Genomic DNA, 8,765 nt, shown 5'->3' on the forward strand with positions numbered 1-8,765 from the left:
AGTCATGTTTCTTTTGTAGTGTCACAAACATCACAGAGTTGCTAATAAAAGGTCTAAGTTCTTTTTGCACCAGTGCAGAATTGGACTCTTGCCCTGTGGACTCTCATTTATTAACGGGGGGATGAAAGAAACATAAGGCACAAAGTCTCATATGCATATTTTATTCCCTTAGAAATCGCTGTTGAAATGAACCTTCTCCCACGGTAGTTATTTCATTTCTTCTCTTTGATTTATTAGAGGAGGTTTAACTGTCTTTCCCAAGTTACAAGCTGTTCATTAGGCAAAGTGAAGTGGGCCAAAGGTCAGGAAGACTGTGTCTAAAACTGTCTTCATAGCTAAAGGATGAAACTTGGTAGCGAGTCCTCCACAGGGGATTGGGAAGGTCAGAGAGAGAGAGTGTGTGGGTGTTGTTTTCTATGTACCGTACTTCAAAGCCAGTCTGGGCAGCCTTAGTGTGGTCCCTAAAGTTTCCATTTAAAAAAGGAAACCAGGTTCCATGAAATGTCATGTTAAGAACATTGTAAGTAACTCTACTCAGTGCATGAGAATATATGCAGGGTGATTTCAAGAAAGGCAACTGGTGTTAGAAAATGACCCTTGATCATGCCTGTTGGAAATAAGAAAAACTAAGGTATTGTTAAGAAGATGTGTAAAATCTGGAAATCTGGAGAGAAGACTTGGTGTCCAATCCAAGATCCACCAATTACAGATAGTGTGACTTTGGGTAATGTTGGTCTCATCTATGAACTGAAGACAATAATGATGTCATGTTTCTGTTCTGGGCCCATCTCTTGGTCTTTCTTCCCCTACCTGCCCCCCTTGTTTCCATCCACTACAGAGGCTGGAAACCCCACTTGCTGGCAGAGAGGGACAGTCAGGTGACTGCATCTGGCTCATGAGACCTAAATGGAGACCTGTTGGGGATTCAGCGAGAATGTTTGCATCCTTGTAGAGGGACTGGGCTTAGGGAAGAGAGCCCCCTGCCATCCACTCTTTTCTTCCTTCCTTTGTTATCTGGAGCTTCATCAGCCATCTTACTTCCTTGATGAAATAAGCACACTCGCATAGAAGCGAATCTGCTAATTAAAAAAAAATGTTTCTTTTTTAAAATGTAAAACCAGGTCTGGGAACCTTTCCACATTGAGACTTGTTATAACATAAAAGAATGTGCTGTGTTTTGGGTATAAGGCACCATCAATGAGTTAGTTAGACTCACGGCTAAAAACATTCCATGTATTTTATAAGGGTAAAATAAAGCAAAGATAAGCCCTAGTACAAGACCTGGCTCACAGTAAACAATAGTAAATGTCAGTACTTTTTTCCCCCACTCAATACTTTTTGAGGATAAAGGTGTCTTGATAGAGGAATTCATGAAATGAGCCAAACTGTATCTCAGGCTGTTTTTGCTTTTCTCTTCCAGAGGGATGAAAAAGGGTGTGTAGACCATGCTGTGTTTGTTCTGGAAACAGAGAGAATCCTAAGAGCTTTTAAACGGTGAAACTTGCATCTTAGATAGATCATTGTTGAGGTTTTAGGGGATATGTTTGGAACAGACTGGGACAGGGAGAAGGGAAATGGAAAGGAAGTCATGCATCTTTGAGATAATCTGCCGGAGATGATGAGCGTTCAGGCCAATGCAGCAATGGCAGACACGGAGACAGGAGGAAGGTAATCTTTATTGCCATAAAATAATCAGGATTTAGTGTTTGAACAGAATGGGTGTGAAGGGCAAGGCAGAGGAGAAAGAAAATCCTTATATTCTATACTGTGTCACCATGCTACAAATAACCAAGAAAAATATATTTATTGTTGATTTAGAGAAATGTAGACAAGAATTAAGCCTATAGAACTAGCTGTGCACAATAGGAAATGTGTGAATATGAGCCTCCAGCTTTGAGGAAATCTGGAAATGATTAGTTTAAACCATAGGAGGGGAGGAGATGAACCACAAAAAGGGTACATGAGTGTATCTGAGTGTGTGTGCAGATAATTTGGGTGGTAAAACTTCTACTATACACTGGATAGCAACAAGAGTCAGTCTATACTGTAAGAAATGAAAGACTGCTGAAGATAAACTTAGTTATAGGTATCTCTATTATCTATGATTAAAAAGCACAAAAGATGAGTAGTTTACTTGAGAAATTACAAAAGGAGCGAGAAGATAAACTAAAAATGAAATTTATAAAAAAGCTGAAAGCAGTGAATCAGAAAATGAAGTAACAGCGAAAAGAATATTAATTTAAAATGTACCTTCCTTCCATTTTTTTTTTTTAGGGCATTATATTGCCATGTAGCCCAGGCTGACCTCAAATTGACCTCAAATCCTCCTGCCCCAGCCTCTGGAGATCTGAGAGTACTGTGTATGTGTGTGTCCATGTGTATGTGCATTTATGTCTACATACATGCAGAAGCCAAAGGACAGCCTCAGGTGTAATGTCTTGGACACTGTCCACTTTTTTCTTTGTCTTGAGACAGGCCATCTGACTAACCTAGAATTCATCATGTAGAAAGAACACCAGTGAGCCTTAGGAATCCACCTGTCTCCACCTTGTCAGCACTGGTATTCCAAGCTAAGTCGCCATGTCTGGCTCTTGTACATCAGTTCTTGGGATCCTACTGACAGCCTCATGCTCACAGGCAAGCACATTACTGGCCGGGCTAAACGCTACTTCTTGATCAATGATACAGATTTATAAATCATACATATGGTTATGAAAAAGGAAGTATAAGGTTGGAATGAATTAAGAGACACAATCATACACATACAAAACATAAAGGATTATAATAAAGGCAGGCTTACCATATATTTGAAAACATTGCTTTTTGGGGGCATGGGGGGTGTTTCAAGACAGGGTTTCTCTGTGTAGTTTTGGTACCTGTCCTGGATCTCACTCTGTAGATCAGGCTGGCCTTGAACTCACAGAGATCCGCAGGACTCTGCCTCCCAAGTGCTGGTATTAAAGGCATGTGCCACCACCGCCCAGCTGAAAACCTATTGCTAAACAGAGGATTTTAATATGAATTTAAATTTGGAAGGTGACTTCAAAAGTAAAAACATTAGGGGTTGGGGAGGTGGCTCAGTTGTGTAGACATGAGGACCTGAGTTAGGATTCCAGCATCCATGTAAAAAGCTGGTATGTATGCGTCTGTATGTAAGGACCCCTAGACCTTAGCACAACTCACTCCATGGTGGAAGTACCATTCAGACTGTAAAACTCAGCATGGAGACAGCACCACCTGCCAAAACTAAAACAAAGACCTAATCCATCAAAGTCCATATAGCTCTGGGAAAGTCTCAAAATGTACTCACCTTGCCTTTTAGCTTTTAGAGTTCTGCTTCTGGCTAACTGTTCTTGTTAACTGAAGTATGTCAACCCAGAATATGGTTTTTGTGCTGAAAAGCTCACCCTGATAAAGGCTCAGTGCTACACTGGGATCCCAAACACCTAATGTAGTCACTGGCACACTAATAAAGACTTTCTATTGGCTTAAACCCATGTCTGAGCAGTGTTCTCTGCTGAACACCCCACAAGAATTCTAGCACTGGGGAAGCAGAGACAGATGGGTCCCTGGAGCCATTAGGCAGCTAGCCTAGTTGAATTGGTGGGCTTTAGACTTAGTGAGAGACTGTCTCAAAAAATCAGGTAGAGTGATTGAGGAATGCATGATGTTGACCTCTAGCCTCCAAATACATGTTTGCACACTCACGTGCACTTACATGTATGTAAGCACACATACACATGAACACACACACACACACACACACACACACACACACAGAGAGAGAGAGAGAGAGAGAGAGAGAGAGAGAGAGAGAGAACTTTATTAGATCATTTACTACAGAAATACTGGGAAGGATAGGGAGTAGATAATTAAATTTAAAAAGGCATTAGATTGCTGTTGAGTGGTGGCACACCCTTGCAATCTCAGTACTTGGGAAGCTGAGGCAGAAGGATGCAAGCTTGGGCTTTGTAATGAGAGTCTATCTCTCAAGAAAAGAAAAAAAGAAGAGAAAAGAAAAATACATTAGACTCCAACAATGTAGAACTAAGTTTGAGTAGGAAACATTTCCACAAACTAACTCCAATAAATTATCCTAATTTGTGAAAATAAAAATTAAAAACATCCAAATTCACATTATGAAATGCACATCACCTAAAAGCCAAACCTGAAATGATATCAGAGTAGATCATTATCAACTAATTACACTAATGAGGGAAAAAACAATTCTATGTTTTATGAACTAGAATCCACGGGATTACCAGGGGAACACTTCACAGCTCTGAATACAGTTATTCTGGAAACTTAAGAAGAGATGATTATGGGGAAATTATTTATATTGCATCAACCAACTAAAGGCATCAAACAATGGTACTGCGTCCATGAATGGTGCTGTGTTTGGATTGACCCAACACCTACTTAAAACACACTAAGTGCCATGGGCATAGAAGGAATGTACTTGGCTCTTAATGAAGATTATAAAGGTCAGCATGAGAGAGCAGCAGCAAATATAATCATAAATGGTGAAGTGTAGTGCAGTGTATTGTTTATTGCTTAGTGCTTTGCCTGTGGGAGGATTAGAATTCTCCAAAACATTAATATCACAACGCCTTCATCTGGCTGTGTATTGGTCTTGGGCAACAGAACACAAGGGGAATAGGTATGTACTGCTTTAGAGCTGAAGTTTAAGGGCCACTGTATGAACTGGCCATGGCACCTTTCTCAGTTATAAAAATGGCAACTATCCCTAGAAAACTGGGCTGAGCTGGATCCTGGAATGAGAAAACAGTAACACAGACACAGGTAACCTACAGCTATGAATCAAAGAGTGTTATTTTATTAAAAATGACATTTTGGAGCTGGGATGCAGCTTAGTTGGTAATGTGCCTACTTCTTATGCCTGAGGACCTACGTTCAATATTCAGTACCACATATATCAGGAGTAGTGACTATGCCTGGAGGCAGGAGAGTCAGAAACTCAAGATCATCTTTGGCTATATAACCAGTACTAAAAGTAACAGTTCCTGCCAAAATCAAGAACCAGATAGGAACTTATAGTATTGACATTATCATTTAATATAGTCTGTATATCCTAGTAAATAACTGCATACCCAATACATATGTTATATACTATGCAAACAATAAATATGGAAGAAAGAGGTGAATCTTTGTTGCTAATATAATATAATACTCACATCACTGAGTAACTCTAGTAAAAAACAATAAAGTAAAAAGATAATTTGAGGAGCTGAGTAGATACAAAATAAAGAGATAAAACTATTAGCTTTTTCTACATGACTGAAATTCACCTGCACATGGAAATAAGGAAACCATCCAAACCACAGTAAATTGATAAAAATCAGAAATATATGAAAATTAGGTCCTACTATGGCAAAAAAATATGACCTGAACAAATAAGAATCTATACAATGTTCTTGAAAAGGAATATTCATTATCACAAAAATTCTGATGTCTAATAATCTCTACATGTTATGCAAAATGAAAACTTACATTGGTTAATCATTTATCTTGTAACCTCTACTGAAATCTCTTAAATCATGTATACACTGAGACAGACTCAAGACACAAAAGCAAAGCAGTATCACAAGCCATTTAATAGGACTAATTATTCAAAATGTTATCTAGTTTTATAGAAGAGTGATAAAAACATTAGATAACATGAACCACCAAGAAAGCTTTTATAGAAGTTGTATTTTGTAAAAAAATATCAACAAAAAAGCTTAAAGCCCTCTGTCCCAGTTAGCTTTCTCAACTTGACATAGCCTAGATTCATCTAAGAATTATCAATGGATGGATTTTTCTAGATCAACTGGCCAGTCTGTGTAAGATTATTTCGATGGCCTCAATTGATGCAGGAGGGTCCTGTCCACTAAGGGCAACACCATTCCCTGGGAAGATGGTCCCGAGCAGCATAAGAAAGCTAGCTAAGCGTGGACCTGTGATTGAGCCAGAAAGCAACATTTCTCTGTGTATTTAGCCTCCAATTTCCTGTTTAAGTTTATATTGATGGAATATGATCTAGACATGTAGGCCAAATAAACTATCCCCTCCCCTAAGTTGAAAAGTAAATTCTGTTCTCCTGAAGATAAGGTATAAATTTAGTGTTATTTATAAAGCTTCAAAAATGAATTCCTGATAGACTGACACCTGGAAGTAAAAATAAAATAATCATTTTAGGAAAAAAAAATAGGGAGTTGAAGAAATAGTAACTGTAGAGGAAGGTTGGGGTAGGGAGTCGGGAGCTCTATTGAGCTTGTCCATGGAGTGGAAATAATGTTTCTACAGAACCAAATGCTTGTTACTATAACTTTTGTGTCACAGTTAAGATCCCACCAGTTTTTAAAAATAATCAAGTCAAACAAAACCCACAGGCACTGGAGTGCCATTGAACCCACAGTTGAACTTACCTGTGGTTTAGACTTAAGTTCAGAGATCTGGCTGGCTGGAAAGCTAATTAAACCCCCAACATAATCAAACAGAATTTTAAAGTGTGAAATTGTGAGTTCTCACAGAGGTACAGTCCCCCAGGAATCACCAATGCCGATGAGCTGTAGAGTTCTGAGTCCTGAGAGAATAAGGAACCATATGCCCTTTAGATGAGGCCATCTTTAGTTCCTAGAGATACACTCTAGAACAGTGGTGTTCTCAACCTGTGAGTCACGACCCCTCTGGGGTTAAATGACCCTGCCACAGGGGTCACCTAAGACCATCAGAAAGCAGATATTTACGTTATGATTCATAACAGTAGCAAGATTTCAGTTATGAAGTAGCAACGAAAATAATTTTATGGTTGGGGGGGGTCACCACAGCATGGGGAACTGAATTAAAGGATAGCAGCATCAGGAAGGTTGAGAACCAGTGATCTAGAAGGAGCTCACTGTGCTCAACAGCAGTGATTCCCAAATCTCCGTGACTGCATGAAAGCCCTAGCTGGAGTCATGAATGCATCCACAGCAACTGCCAGCCAGGGCTTTGCGTGTGAGCATCTAATGGCTTGGCTTGGCCTATCTAGCCCTACCACCAGCCATTTTGAATTCTGCTGGACCTGAAATAAAGCAGAGCAAAATCCAACCACCTGCTCTTCTGTGGCTCTAACTACCAGGTACATGATTATTTACCAATTCATATTCATTCATTCATGGAAAAGGGGTGTGAGTATGGACACATGCACACAGGAACATGCCGTAACATTTGTGTGGAGGTCAGAACAACTTGTGAGAGTCAGTTCTTACCTTCCCATGTGTGGGATCCAGGGATTGAACTCAGGTCTTGAAGTTTGGTGGCGAGTGCCTTTATCCACTGTCCCATCTCCCTGGCCCAGGGGAATTGCACTTAGTTAACACCAGAAAATATATTGTGTGTATTATATGTATATATGCATAAAATTCTCTGGTATCGTCTGTAGCTCAATAGATACCAAGTATAAAGTTCAATAGATACCAAGTTTAAAGTCTCTAGGCAAATCAGTTGGAGAAAATACTTTAAATTCAAACGATACATTCACATTCATATCTATAATTTAAGAACTGTTCTTTTACAATTTAAAAAAAGATAAGGATAGTCAAACCAACAGCAAAATGGGTTGGAGATACGAAAAGGCAATTTGTCAGAAGAGCAAGCAAGGGGAAACATTCAGCTTCCCCTAATGGGCAGAGAAGTGGAAATTAAAATGACCATGAAGATACCCATCACTACTGTGAGCATAAAAGCTGAATAACACCTATTACTACCAGGGATGGGAATCTGGGCAAGGGCACTCCTGTATCACTGTAGAGACATGTAAAAGCGATTTATGACCTCCGTTAAAAATGTACGTGCACATGCAATTCTACCCAGAGTTCCACCCCTGGGACTGTGAACTACAGAAATTAAACCCCTAGTGTTCAAGTACATATGTGCAAGGCTGACCATTTCGACCTTGGTTTTAATAACTGAAAGTTGACAGGAAACCAAATCCATTAATAAAAGGATACCCAGATGGATTGTGACAATCCTTAGTATAGAATATTAAGTAGGAATTAAATATTGATGACCAACACTAGTTGACCTGGAGTAATTTCTGTTATACACTGGGAAGAGACAGAGTTATATGTTACCAACCCCTTGGAAATATACACTTAAGGGTATTCCTTCCTTGGAACCCCTCCCATTCTCTTGAGTTCTTTCTCAGTGTCCCTTAATAAATCTACATCCACTCTACTTAAAACAAAGTAAGTACATCCTTAAACTTTGCACGTGTGTGCGCTCACACATTGATTACATGTGCATACACTATTATGCTTATTTCTACATAATATATAGCTACATGAAAGAATGCTCACTTATTACTCTTTCCCAGGACTTTCCCCCTTACTATGTTAGTTCTCTGCAATAAACATGGTCAGTTGATATCAGGAGCATCTTAGATGCCATAGCAGAAAACCATGCACTGACCAGCTTATAAACACCAGATGTTTATGTCTCACTATTCTGAAGGCTAGGAAGTCCATGGTGAAGGCGACGCAGAGACTGCTCAGGCAAGGACCTGTGCACTTGTTCATGGACGGTCCTCTGCCTGTCCTCTTGTGTTTTATCTGCTTCTCGGGGCATAGGGAGATGATACAGTTTTGAGCTTTCTTTTACAAAAACCACTCTTCCCAATTAGGAGGTTCTACCTTCTAACCGACAGCTTCAGCTTGAGAGATACAAGCTCACATCACGGTGGGGAAGGAGACATCAGAGAGGAGAGGAAGTGTCAGGCCTAA

This window comes from Onychomys torridus, chromosome 20 (genome assembly GCF_903995425.1).
Source record: "Onychomys torridus chromosome 20, mOncTor1.1, whole genome shotgun sequence".
Classification (NCBI taxonomy): domain Eukaryota; kingdom Metazoa; phylum Chordata; class Mammalia; order Rodentia; family Cricetidae; genus Onychomys; species Onychomys torridus.